Genomic DNA, 14,827 nt, shown 5'->3' with positions numbered 1-14,827 from the left:
ATTCAAATAGATTTACGCGACGACCAGAATAAACACATCCCCTTTTCATACGGAAAAGTCATTGTCAAACTACATTTTAGGCCTGTGAAGCAGCATTAAAAAATGATGCGCAAAGCATACACCTCAGATGATGGAAGATATACAGCCTACTATATGAACCAGGCCGGTGGAGAACTCACTGGCTATATAGGTTCCAGATTCCACGCAATACGGCAGTGGTTTAGGAGGACTATTCAGAAACCTATTCCGAATGGCTGTTCCACTTTTAAAAAAGGGTTTTAATCTAGCCAAACCGCATCTGAAAACTGCTGCCACGGGTATTATTGGGGATGTTGTGTCTAATGTACGGGAGACCATAGCAAACAGACAGCAGGGAAATGGTCTCATGGTGTACAGACGCAAACCGTTAAGAAGAATCCCCCCAGGATGTGGGCGTAACCAGGCGGTATCTAGAAAACGTAAAACCACCACCAAAAAACGAAGAGTCATCAAAAAGAAGACAGCTTCCATAAGGCATAGAGCTCCGAGTCAACGCTCTCTGGTCTTGGCAAAAGACATATTCTAAAATAATATCATGGCGTTCATTCATAATCAGTCGGAAGAGTGTGTTAAGACCGAACTAGATATGTTCACCCAGACATCTATTGAAAAATCAACTTTCCTAGAAATACCACCTGTGTCTGCTCTAACAGACAGTGGACCTATAGAGTTCTTCATATCTGCTAGTGGAGAAGATTATTTAGACCTTAACGATTCATATCTGTATACACGTGTAAGGATTACAAATCCTGACGGCACATTGCTGGCTAATGCGGCCGATGTGGGATTTATAAACTACCCTGGATGCAGTCTTTTTTCTCAAGTAGATATAATGCTGGGCGATAGATTGATTACACAGTCTTCAAATACATAGCCGTATAGAGGAATTATTTAATGTTTGCTGAACTATGGAAAAGAAACACTAGATACACAGTTTAGCACCGGACTATTCTGTAAAGATACGGGGGGGAAAATGGACGAGACATCCATTGCAGGCGATAATTTGGAGTTAGAGCAACGGGGGGCATACACTGGTGAAAGCCGTATTGTGGAATTAATTTCACCGGTACACGCCAACTTGTTTTTTCAAGAAAAGCTGATGTTATACGGTGTGGACTTATCGCTTAAATTCATCCGGTCAAAAGATGACTTTGCCCTAATGACCCCAGGAAATGTTCAATTCACTGTGAAAATAATGTTCGCCAGTCTGTTTGTAAAGAAAATATCAGTGGCGCCGACTGTGAGATTAGCCCATAGTAGAGCATTACAGCACACTAATGCAAAATATTCTATTGACAGGGTAGCCATAAAAACATTCTCTATACCTGCTGGAACGAGAGTGTGTAATCAGGAGAATCTATTCATAGGGCAGGTACCTAAATTCGTAGTCTTAGGCTTTGTTGATAATGAAGCATACACTGGATCATACGCAAGTAACCCATTTAATTTCGGACACTATGATACAGAATTTATAGGCCTATACACTGATGGACAGCCTCACCCTGCACGCCCTTTTCAACCTCATTTTCAAAGAGGTCAGTATGTGCGAGAATATTATCAGATGGTTGAATCAACAGGACGCCATTTAAGGGACCGATCATTAGCCATAACACAATCAGATTTCGGTGGTGGTTACACGCTGTTTTGTTTCAATCTTGAGCCTGACGGCGGTGGGGCAGGAAATGTATCACTGATTAAGACAGGCAATGTGAGATTGGAAGCTCGTTTCCGTAACCCACTCCCACGGACGGTGACCCTGATTTGTTATTCTGTTTTTGATTCTGTAATCGAAATATCTAACCGGAGACAAGTCCTATTGGATCATTACTAGCACGAATACAATAGAGATTACCAGTGTGCTTAGAAAAAGAATGAAAAGGGGAATACATTTCTTCTGTAATAGTTTTTTTTTTTATTTAAACCTTTTCAAAAAGAGGACTATACATTGAAAACAATTAGACACAACAGGGTAAAAAATATGAATAGTTTTGAAAAAACTAATAGAGAAATACAAACAATATTGTCACAGTTTTACATTCAATAATGGCTTTATAGGTTTTCACAGTATGGATAAAACACTTTCTTGTGTCACTGCCATGTTTCAATGGGAAAATAATGTAAAAATGTATTAAAAATTAAAAAAAAACAAACAAGAAATATGCGAAATAGAAAATAGATTAAAAAAAAAAGAAAAGAAATAAAACCAGAGTGTGCCACATTCAATATTGTCACAGTTACACATTCAATAATGTCTTTTTTAGGCTTTTCACAGTAAAACATGAAGTGTGTCACAACCACAGTCAATAGGAAAATAATGCAAAAACTTAGCATTAACAAATAAAAACAATCAATATGTAAAATAGAAAATAGAAAACACAATCATTAAATGCCTAGGGCAACTTTTTGATGATAAAAAACTAGCCTGCATTTTAGGTGTACACAGTAAGTAGAAACATTCTCCTGTGTTACAGTCACAATCAATAGGAAAATATTGTATAATTTAGCATTTAAAAATAAAAAACAACCGATATGTGAAATAGAAAAATAGAAAATACAATCATTAAAGGTCTTTGGGCAACTTTGCCGATAAAAATCAAAAACTAGCCCACCGTGTACTGACCATGGGTGAAGCTATACGCCCTGATCTAGGGGTGAGCGGTGAGCTTGTGCCTGTCAATGAAGGCTGTCTAAGGGGTGTGACAGTACGTACAGACCTAGGTGTGAACATGAGTGGTGAGCGTGTATCAGTCACTGTGTGAGGTCTATTAGGAGTCACAGTGGCCCCTGCTTTAAATCCAGCAATAGCACGACGCACAGCGGTGTTTGGAATTACGGATAGAGGTATGTTTAAGTGTGCTAATGTCTTTAAAAAAACAGTCCACCCATTAGGCCTCAAACGGTCTGAAACATTATTGTGGGTTGTTACGCTTTTCAGTAGATCGTACAGATGTCTTCCTGTCACAGTCTTATCTTCAACAACGATTTCCCCACTATTTGTCCACGAGATCTTATCATTATTACGGGCTAGAGAGGTGATTATGTATTCGGCATTGCGTTTATTCCTAGGAGGCATATGAGCCAATACTTCTGATCTCATCACATCGTCTTCTGCGATAGCGTCATGTGACTCAACATTTGAGGCTTCATCCTTTGATGCATCGCTGGGTAGGGATAGTGTAATTACATTTTTCTCACGTTCGCCCTGTTTTACCAGGGTTAGATACTTTTGCAAAACGATTGAATATTTTTTGGATTTTTCATATACGTTAATGTCAGGCTGACTCAATATAACACTCATGGCCCGGTCCAACTCATTTTGGACAGACTGCCGCAAAGAGGTGTTTTGTGTGTCTGAGGATTGATGCTGCTGTAATGCTGCTAATTGTTGCTGTGGCACCAGAAACATTTTCTGCGTGTGTTCCATGCTAGTTCCTATTGATGAGACTAGCGATGAAGGGGATTGCAGCCCCCAATAGAGGTAACAGAAAACTACCGGTTTGAGTAATTTTTTTTTTTTTTTTTAAATGTTTGACTTTTTTATCCGCAATTAGTCTGATAACCTTCCTCTTCTTTTTCAGCAACCTGTACTGAGTGGTAGACAGCGGTATATTGCCTCTTAATACGTTCAGCGCTATTTCGCAAAGTGCATTAATAAAATCTGGGCTAGCATTCTTCACTATAACCCCCCTAGCTCGGGGTGCTGCCTTATGAAGAAGGTCAAGCAGTGTGAAATTATGTTGCATACGGATTGACATTATTAAACCCTTTGCTTTCTTGGGACATATACAACTTGTTGTGTCGATATCACAGCTGTTCTGAGTTGTAAATTATCTGGAGTTTTGGATTTATAATCTATCAGCAGATAGCCAAATGGCGAACTTGTGGCATCGTTAAACGCTTCTAGAAAAAAATTATTTCCTGGGAACATCTGACGGCCTATTAAACTCATCTGAATTCGATCTCGAGGATTTTTAAATAATATCATGTAGTTTGTGTTCAAACTGATTGTACGACTGGCCTTGCCTTGAATAAACAGATTCTGCACCAGGTATATACAGCTAAGGTTTCTGTGGTGAACATACTTTGTAAAAACATTCTGTACCTCTAACCGCTGGCCTGGTTCATAAGGTCATCAATTACTAGCAGATTATTCTTAGTAGGGGGGAGCAGGGTGTCATCACAAAGTGACTCAGGGATACCTTCCACAAAATTTATATTCACTGTTTTAAGCAACTGGTCATACAGGGGTTGCCAGCACGAATAAATGTATACGATGTTATCGATCTTGTGTGATATTACTGTTGATGAATTTTCAATAATATCTTTGACAAAATATGTTTTTCCGCAGTTTGAGGGTCCACTAATAACGGCGCTGAATGGATGTTGGAGCCGGCCATCAAATCCTACAATCAGCTGGTTATTATTATTAGTAGCCATAAGGCAGGGTGGTGTAGTCACGGAGTACGCGTCGTTTACTGTAAATGACTTGTAACTTTTTGGTCACTGTAGCGTTTTTGAGATGAAACTGCTTTTTGTCCCGTGTTACAGTGTCTGCAGTTGTGGACAGATGGGCGGTGGCTTGCTGATTGGTCACAAATGATTGTACCAACCCTATTAATGACTGGTGTGTGACAATTTGGGCATGCTGTGCATTGAGAGTTATGCCTTTGCATTTCACCTGTGTATGTCCTTGGGCGGTCTGATATGCATAGCATTTTGGTCCCCCAGAAACAAACTCATATTATATTATATATATATTATATATTATATTATATAGTCCTCGGTAGGATCACCGCAGAGTTGTGAGGAGTTAATTTCATCCGTCAAATCCCCAAAATATGGGCCGAGCTCGGGTATCCACTCATCGCCTCTGGTGGTGAATATGATGCTATCTGTATCACAGTAGAGAACACGTTCCTGCAGTTTATTGAGCAGTTCATAAAGTTCAAGCCGGGCATAAGCTGTAGTCATAGCACCGATGAAGACATTAACGTCTTTTACACAGGAAGCTTGACTCTCAGTGTGTCGCCACTGCACTATTGCCACCTCTGGTGAAATAAATGAGAACTGTCGAACATCAAAAGCATCGCTGAACATGAGTTGTGTAAACCGCGCTGGGTCTGTTATGAGTTCCGCATTTGCCATGTTAATGCGCATACAAAACCCACCCCAAAGACTATTAAGCAAAAGTTTCTGAATGCTTCTGACTGCCTTGTTAGGGCATATCTTGGCAGGGTCCAGACGTATACCCTCGCGGACATAGTAGTCCTCTACGTACTTTTGTTTCTCGTCTTCAGTTTTGATATGACCTGGGTATCCGGAAGCCTGCTGCTTGAGCTTGAGAAATGTCTTAACATAGCCTTTAAATAGCTGATCCGATTTTTCAGGGAAATGCCAGACTTCGGTGATGCTGACCAATCGATACCCCTTCTCCACGGCTTTCTGTAATTCAAATGACACCCACACACCCGACAATTGTCTCTCATGTTCGCTGTGGTTACATGGGGTTGTCTGATTCAGCTGCTCGGCACAGGTTCCACACAGGGGAAACATTAATTTACCGTGGCATCGGTAGGGCAGAACCGGATGATACAGGCCTCTGGGGGGTGCCACAGTGCATTTTACAATACCAAAGTATGTATTTATGTCGTCAAAATCTGTGTGGATTATTTGAGGGTGCCTGAGGGGGTAGTCTCGTTTTGCTTGGACAGTGGGGTACAAACTTGTGAAATCGTAGTATCTGACTTTTTCACCACCTTCTGTCTTGTGATACAACTTCATTGCATTCGTTCTGCCTCCAAAGAGGGCTTCTCGAGGATTGAGACGTTCTGGATTTTCATATGTGGCCATGAAAGCTTTAACGTCCTGATTATTGCAAACATCCCGTTTCCAATCACATTCCCACTTTACCACCACTGTTAGACCGTACACAGTTTTTAGACTACATTTTTGTTTTTAGAAACATACTCCAACCATTGAATCGAAATGTCCGAATAGGCTTTGTTTTGCCTAATGTACGACCCCTCGTATGTCAATGCTACGGTGTCTTTGGGAATGAAAAGCATTTTATACACGCCCATGCATGATGAGGCCAGTGTTGCGAATACAAAGGGGTCTAACGACGTGCATTCTTTGAAAGCATCTCTGTATATGGTGCAGGCTTTGTGCAATACAGCCACATCGTTAACACAATAGCGAATCAGTTCCGTGCGAAAGTCAAACGTAGTGTCAGAAACTGTCGCGTACCACTCCATGAACACCTTCTTAGTGTCATCAGACATGGCGTCATACCCATAGAGGGACGGATGTGGGTATGGACCGACATATTGTTCATTCTGCCGTGTATTGAAACGATGGGGAAAATAGCCCTTGAGCACATCTGAAAAGCCCATAGCAGTGGGTGTTTTAGCTAGAGCCATTGGAAGAAAACTGAATGAGTCGATCCACCGTTGATTGCATGTAGCATCAAGCATCATAATCACTCTCGAACCGCGCATGGTAAGCGTTGGACATATGCTTTGATTCACCATGTACTCGAGCACAAGATAGCTGTCAAAACCTGATGCATTGTGTGCTATAAAGGTAAAACCTTTATAGGCTGGCTGTCTGTAATGATTGACGAATAATTCCACACATTTTGTTGTTTCGAAGCAGTATTTTTGGCCCTCCATATTCATACTGCATACAAAATTAGCCTCATGACGACCCCCGTAGTATCTAGTCTCGAAATCGTAAAAGATATATTTGTCAGTATGTTTAGTGTTTTTTAGGTGTTGTATATAGCATTCATGCATTGTGTCGGTTTTCGGCTCTCTACAATGTGTGCATTTTGGAGCTTTACATACGTGAGGCTTTTTAGCCACCCTATATGTCATATGACATGCCTCACAATATTTACATCTGTCGCATGGAATGAGTCCATGTTTCGCATCCAGCTTTTTATGTTGTTGAAAACAGTGCATCGATTTACATATGCGTTTACAAGTGGCGCACTTAATAGTCTTACCAGGACGGCATACTGTGTGACACACATTGCAAAGCAGACTACACCTGTGATCCAACGGGGTGTTGTACGCGCTGTAACACCAATCACACACATAGGCCGCCCCAAAAAAAGAAGTTTTGTTTTCGATGAGGTAGTAATGTTCATTATGCAGATACAGCCATGCTGTCTTCACATGTCGTTCGTCGTGTGTTTTGAAGATCTGTGTTTTTTTATGACCGGCTCCGTGATGAAATATTACAATTTTTATGTTCAAATGTTTCTGAAATCTGTCAACATCTGCGAACGAAACCGTATGTGAATATTCAAGCCCTAGATCCTGGTGCAGTTGTTTTGCGTAGTCTATCTTCTCACTTTGAGCCAGCTGGGGATTCACATAGTGAGCCATACAGAGAGCAAAGCAAAGTTTGTCATTGGCATTGGTATTCAGGGGGTTGTATAATGCATTACCCTTTGAGGACAATATTTTATCGTAGCATACACTTCCTAGCTTTAGCCGCGCCCCACCCCCTCCCGACATACTATGAGCTATTGTTACCAGTAATTCTAATGAATCCTCGGACAAAGAAGTATCATTACTCTGCATAGCTTGTGAGATTTGCTCCAGAAATGCATCTACATTATATCCATCGCTGGAGTTCAACACTGTCTGGATAGGGGCCGCCACAGATGGCCCCCTTAGCTCGACGCTTAAAACACTGTCCTGTGACGCTGTGTCTAATGCTCTCTCAATTAACCCTGTTAGGGTACTATGCACTCGTGCTGGCACACTGCCAATATCCGTCAAATCAATATTTCGAAAATCAATGGCTTGACGAAATTCTGCTGCATTAAAAACAGGTATCTCTCTGGACGATATTTCCGATGCCGCCCTAGACACCCGACCCTCCCCCCACTGTATTGGTTCCGGTGGATTTATAAGGGGTCCCGTGTATGTACTTGTGGATGGTTGGGGCTCTATATAATCATCTGTACGGTTTGGCCCCGGAGGATTTATAGATGGGCCCCTGTATCTACTTGTGGACGGTTGGGGTTCTATATAATCATCTGCCCGTATACAATTTGACGCTTGGGCACTAGCAAAACATGGCTGCCTCGTGTAATTAGGTTTTGTTGGCTGTGTGACCACGGTACATTCCACAGGCCTGTCTGGATATACTGATGTTGGAGCATGATTTGATACATGTATTTTATCTGATTTTTTACGTTTTTTGGTGGGTGTTTCCATTTTTGTTATTAACGTTTATTTTATTCTTACATACTCTGATGACTGCTGCTTTACTTCATTTTTGTTATTGTCTTTTGAAATATGGCTATCAGGGGTGTCAGCAGTGTATTGAGGCCTACCGCTCGCTGAAGATGCTGGGCCTCGGTCCTCGCTAGGTCTCTGCCGTGACTGGCTAACGCGTCACCAAAGGTGGTAACTAGGTCACACAACTTTGTATTAGTGGTCTGCAAGGCGCCCACTGTATTCACCAGACTAGTGATTATTTTTTGTAAATTATCAACTTTGGATTCTACTTGATCTTGTAGCACATCTAACGCAGTGTGTCGACGTGTAGTTTCGGCACAGAATTCGTAGAGTGCCTCCCCTTGTAATAATGTTATCTCGTCAGGCCGGTTTATGGAGTTAGATGTTTCAAAACTATTGCTAGCACTAAAACAATCCAATATTTGTCCACATTCAAATGCTTCATCAATGTCGTCTGTATTTACAGATACATTTGCTGATTCATGAGCCCTGGGGCACACCTTGTCTGCTCCATACACGGTGTGATTATAGGAAACTCCTGTTCTCTGGTTGATGGGTGTGTCTGAAAGAAAACACATGCAGTCACATTCTATATCACCTTCATTCCCACGACACTGGTGGGGCTCCTCATTAGGTGAAATCAATGTGTGGTCTGTCTCTGATGATTCTTTGCTTTCTCCTTCAAGGGTGTCCTATGGGATAATAAAACATATTTGGTTAAATAATCACCACACACACACACACACACACACACACACACACACACACACACACACCCCTTCAAACATTTGCCCACCCCTGCATACAGACTATAATTAAATGCAGGGCTACACCCCCACCTTCAAACATTTGAGCCCCCTGCGTACGTCCTATCATAAATGCAAGGCTGCACCCCCACCTTCAAACATTTGAGCCCCCTGCATACAGACTATCATAAATGCATGGCTACACCCCATCTTCAAACATTTGATGGGGGGGTTATTGTGAAGAATGCTACAGACCCATAAAACACACTATCAGGTACTCACCTCTTCTGCTCCACTTTGAAATTGGCCTTGTATTGGGGCAATTATGACTGGGGGTCCCGTTGACACAGCCGTGTCCTGGAAATCTGCCACGCCTCCACGTTGTAAAACCCCCCCTCCTTGTCGCTGCTCATCACCGGCCCTCTCGGGGAAATCTAACACATCCAGTGATTGCGTGAATGACTCCTCTGCCACTGGATGCACTCTCTGCAACTCTGCAACGGCATTCAGTGTCTGAAAGCATAAAGGGAAACAGTTTTAATATATAGATAGATATGTTTAGCTCATTAGTATAGTATATGCAGATAGACACAAAACTTGGTACCTCTAGAGCATAATTAAGGTCCTCGGTTGCTACCTCGTCACAAGCAAGGGTCGAACATGAGGGTTTGAGAGGGAGGTTTGCCTGAGATTTCTGAGACACACACACACACACACACACACACACACACACACACTTTGTGAGAAAATAACATATTTTAAATATTACATACACAGTTTAATTGCTCTTTTTTCAACTCACCACGATAAGGGTCTTCCTTATTCGGTGAAGCCGCTTTGGTTTGGGTATGCTACTGTCCTCAAATAGCTGCTGTGGTTCACAGGTCTGTTGGGGCCCTGGGATTTCAATGCTGGGGTCTATTGAAACCAGCTCACCGCACCTTCGCTTTTGTAGAGGTAAAGGCAACCTAAACAAAAAGATAACATATAGACATTAGTTAGCTAAAACCCCAGCATAAAAATAAATAATAAAAAGCACATAAACATTTTTTGTAGATAATTACCCAATTTCAGCTTTCTTGGGGTTTTCAGCTCGATTTCTTTTTCTATTAAGCCACCGGATTTGTTTAGGAGATGGCTTATATTCTGTAATACAGGTCTCCCTACATACAAACAGAACAAAAGGAATACATGAAAGACCAAGCATTGACATAACATCACATTATACAACAATGTCTTGTCAACATCTATATCTATATCTATATATATATTTTACCTTGTTGAAAATCATCGTCATCGTCCCAAGCAGGTTTGCTCCTGATCTTTGGGGAAGGCCCTAGTGGTGCAAACTAGCTAGATAAACATATATTCCACAAAACGTTTTAATTAATGAATGAAGTGAATGAAATATCTTAGAATAGGCTTAAACATAACATATATATAAATATATATATATATATATTTTTTTTTAAATTACTCACCTTTTGTAGACATGACTGTAAGACGTTTTTCCCTCTTGCTTTTTCCCCAAAGGAGTTGAAAATAAAAATGCAACGTTGAGCTGTTTGAGATGATCGAAGGTGGCAAGCCGAACTGACAAGCTAGCTAGCTAGCTAAAAACAGTAGGTAAAAAAAGTGACCAGACATGCCTAGACATAGCCGTTTATACCCCCTACATACCCCTCCTCTATGACCGTCATACAGTAATAGGGGCCCATGACTTTTTAACCCTAACCATTGGTCTAACACCTGCGTTTTAACACCTGTATCTAAATAAACTCCAACACATCACACCGTTGCGGACCCGTTGACGACGTCATCACGCATTCAGACGGCAAAACGTCAATACAGACTGGGGTGGTAGCTATATGCTAACCCCCGCGCCAGACTCCCTTTTAGGAATACAGGATTTTAAAACTTCACCACACTGTAACATACCACCCCATGCAGTCACGGCTCTGGTTCTCACATACTTACCTTCCGCTCAGGGGGGACAACAAACCGGAGTATATCGATTTCATTTATTTCAACTTTTTTTTTTTTTAATTAATTTATTTTTTAATTTTTATTTATTTATTTTTTTTTTGGCCAATCAGAACGCTAGAAAAAGCTGCGCGCGCACCCCCTGCCCCCCTGCCCCCCAAAGCCGCCCGGTAATTACTACTTATGGAGACTGACGGGCTGTGGGTCTTTAAGGGCACTTATTTGGATGTGCAGTGACCTAACCTACATAAACACCTAGTGAAACGACATTTTCCACAATAGAAACATGATATAAATGGGAAAACGTACTGTTCTAGCTATAAAAATGGCAGAATCATCCACAGTGCATGATATTTCAAAAACCGCTTCATACGTGCTTCAAGGTGACGGCAATGAGTTGTTAACAGATATTCACGAAGACGTATAGCCCAGCAACTATCTATCTAAAATAACACCTTTTGGGAGTACCATTCATGATATGTAGTAAAATATTTAAATTGTGGGAAGTTTATATGGCTTAAACTGTATGTTTCATCCGTCCCCATATGCTGTTTCAATCGTCCCGACCAGGAGGGACGAATTAAACATTACGCACGCCCCACTTTTGCTGTAATAATTCCTGAACGGTTTTGTTCAAAGCTGAAAATGCAACTGTATTTGACAGAGGACAGGTGTAGGTTGCTATTGACAAAATATTAGCTTTCAGTGCGATACGATCGCTTTATAAATTACGTTTAATTAAAAAGTGTTTCAACTGTCCCAGCTCTCCCCTACTATCTTCCCTCCACCAAACCGATCTAACATTACAAATGTAACTTTTTAACAAGTTATGTATACGTATACAAGTTTTAAAGGTCCCATGGCATGAAAATTTCACTTTATGAGGTTTTTTAACATTAATATGAGTTCCCCCAGCCTGCCTATGGTCCCCCAGTGGCTAGAAATGGCGATAGGTGTAAACCGAGCCCTGGGTATCCTGCTCTGCCTTTGAGAAAATGAAAGTTCAGATGGGCTGATCTGGAATCTTGCTCCTTATGAGGTCATAAGGAGCAAGGTTACCCCCCCCTTGCTCTGCTTTGCCCGCCCAGAGAATTTGGCCCACCCATGAGAGAGAGACATCATGGCTTTCAAACGAGCAAAGTGGCAGTTGGTCAAGGCCACACCCCCACCCTCCACCTTGCCCCCCTCTCTCCTCCTCAATAGCTACAGACACAGAAATGGCACATACTAAGGAAAGCTCATTGTGGGACTGCCTGTAATTCTGCACCAAGGCTGAATTTCGGGACAAAGACTTCAGATACAGTATTAGGGGACCACTAAGGTCTATATAAAAGCATCCAAAGAGCACCATGTCATGGGACCTTTAAAGCTTCACAAACCTGTAAAACAGGAGAAAATATTAGACTAGTGCGACTAGTGCTTGCATTCAATGCAGCTTCACTCAGCAGAATGACGAAGCACCGAGAGTCCGCTCACAAAGACTGTCCGTGAGAGCGAAGCACAGCGTCACACTGCCCCCTGCTGGCAGCACCGTAATGTTGTATTATAAAGAGCCTTGTACTCTTACCAGAAATAAATGATTAACCATTATGGCTCTTATCAAACGTTTTTCTCTCATAAAAATAATATCTCACAATAAAACAGACAAAATTTGACCATACAGTTCGTGTGTGTCACATTAGCCCAGTGCTGCTTTTATCCGTGGTTAAAACAATCATACTAAAAATAACTTAATGAGCGTGTTGAAGGATGTTATAACCCTATGATGTTACCCACCAAGCATTAGCTAGCATTAACGTTAGCTACTTGTCAACCAGCACATTGTAGTAACATTAAGTTGGATCAATAAATAAGGTCTCTGCTGTATTACTGTGTTGCAAAGTGGCATGTCATTAATCACAAAATGATGCCTTTTGGCAGAAAAAGCAGTATTACGTTAGGAGTATTTTTTTCTGTGACGTATGATTTACAATTACTCTCGAACGTATCATCTGGACGTACGTGTTTTGACTGAAGTTACTGGAGGGTGAAAGGTTATATGACGCTAGAGATAGAGAAAAGAGGAAGCAGACGTGTAGATGCGAGTTGGTGGAATGAGTTTAAGTTTTGTACACAGTGTGTGCGGTGTCCGAGATAAACCCCAGACTGAAAGCAAAGTTCATTCATCTGCTAACCAGAAACAAGATTTTAACCCCGACATTATACAACGTCGGCCCTAGGCCTACCGAGTCTCCCCTGGTTTTCTAATCAGGGTCGGAATCGAAGCAAGCAGGAAAGGTTAACACATTGAACATTTTAAATTAAACAGCTTATTAACGTGCACTTGTTCCCCCGTGTGCGCTGATGCGCTCATCTGTTGACATTTCCGAATGCCGCCCAGTTGCTTAATAAAAGCGGGCTTTCCACACAAACAAACGTACATGTGTCATTAGAATGAGAGAAAAAAACGAGATTTTAACTGTGTCGGGCTCGGGTCGGGCTCGGACATAAATATCATAATGCCTGTCGGGCTTGGGCCAGGTTCGGTCACGGCTCTGTCGGGCTCGGGCCGGGTTCGGACGGAAAAATTCGGCCCGATCCAGGCTCTAGTTCAAGTCCCCATATGGGCCAAAGTATGGTGGTGGAATGGTAGCTGGAGAGGTGCCAGTTCACCTCCTGGGCACTGTGAAGGTGCTCTTGAGCAAGGCACCGAACCCCCAACTGCTCAGGGCGTCTTTCCATGGGCAGCTCCCTCACTCGACATCTCTCCATTAGTGCATGTATAGGTACTGAGCATGTGTGTGTGTAATTCAGGTCTGTGTGTAATAACAGATTAATAAAGTGGGATTAATAAAGTATAAATTATTATTATATAAATTATTATTACGCCTTGTGCCACAAATGCACCGCCAGACTGCCTGGATGTCGGCCCTTTTCAAACCGTGGCCACTCACCAGTGTCTGTCCAGAGTCTCGTAGCTTGCTAGCCCTTGGCAACAAGTAAAAAAGTCTGTCTTTAGTCACCCGTTTTTTTTACAGAAGTGGATTACTCCAATTCTCCACACTTATTCTGTGATTCCACCAGGAAACCACACTTACAGGCCATTATTCCCTGGAGCCGACATTGGTAAACACAAGAAGAAAATTAAAGATTGAATATTAAGCGCAAGAGGCGTCATTAAGTTTAGTTTTCGATGTCCAGCGGGAAACTTGAGTTTATTCTTTGGTTGGGGGTTTGCTGGAATCCTAAAGAGAACTGTTTTGGTGTTGAGAGGAAAGACTCACCTGCTGTACTAAGTTAAATTTATTTAGCTTAAGACATATTTTAGTTACTTTGTTTACTTAGTTATTTTTGTAAAGAAAAAAAAGCATGTGCAGCTCTATTATCTGAGCAACTACAAGTGGATCGGGACTCGGCATCGGCAGATAATCAATATTTTAAAAATCGGATCGAAGCAGGGGGGGCAAAAAAGCTGATGGTGACATCCCTAACAGAAATAAGATAAATAATAATTATAGCAGTTGTTATGATGAACAGTGGCAATTATAGCAACACCATTGAGATCATTAAATAGATTGTGTATGTCCTTGGCTGCTCTTTCTGCCTTTGATGACAGATGTGGTCAAATCCAAGTCATTTACATTCCTCAACACATATAAAGACTGAGCATTAATGTAACTGGGTCATTTTTACTTTAAGTAAGACAATCAGACTAGACACTTAAATGACTAATCGAGTAGTTTGAGCAGGGCCTTAATCAGGTTTGGACTGCTTTAAAGTGTGTCGCTTTCTCTCAAATGTTTGCTGGTTGAGAACTTCATAATC

The 14,827-nt window shown here is 41.6% G+C and overlaps 1 protein-coding gene and 1 long non-coding RNA gene across 2 annotated transcripts in view; one reads left to right on the top strand and one right to left on the bottom strand.

The window, feature by feature from the left end:
* Positions 1 to 14,827, top strand: part of LOC116059772 (copine-9-like) — a 310,601-nt gene that overhangs the window by 100,222 nt on the left and 195,552 nt on the right. The gene's annotated exons all lie outside the window — the stretch shown is intronic.
* On the bottom strand, positions 166 to 14,396 carry LOC118495239. The gene is made up of 3 exons (XR_004897559.1): positions 14,212 to 14,396; positions 2,750 to 2,753; positions 166 to 178 (listed from the first exon to the last, which is right to left on the bottom strand). It is a non-coding gene; the product is annotated as an uncharacterized LOC118495239 (long non-coding RNA).

The sequence above is a fragment of the Sander lucioperca genome, chromosome 6 (genome assembly GCF_008315115.2).
Source record: "Sander lucioperca isolate FBNREF2018 chromosome 6, SLUC_FBN_1.2, whole genome shotgun sequence".
Lineage (NCBI taxonomy): Eukaryota > Metazoa > Chordata > Actinopteri > Perciformes > Percidae > Sander > Sander lucioperca.
The sequence above is the reverse complement of the archived record's forward strand: the minus strand, read 5'-3'. Positions and strand labels throughout refer to the sequence as shown.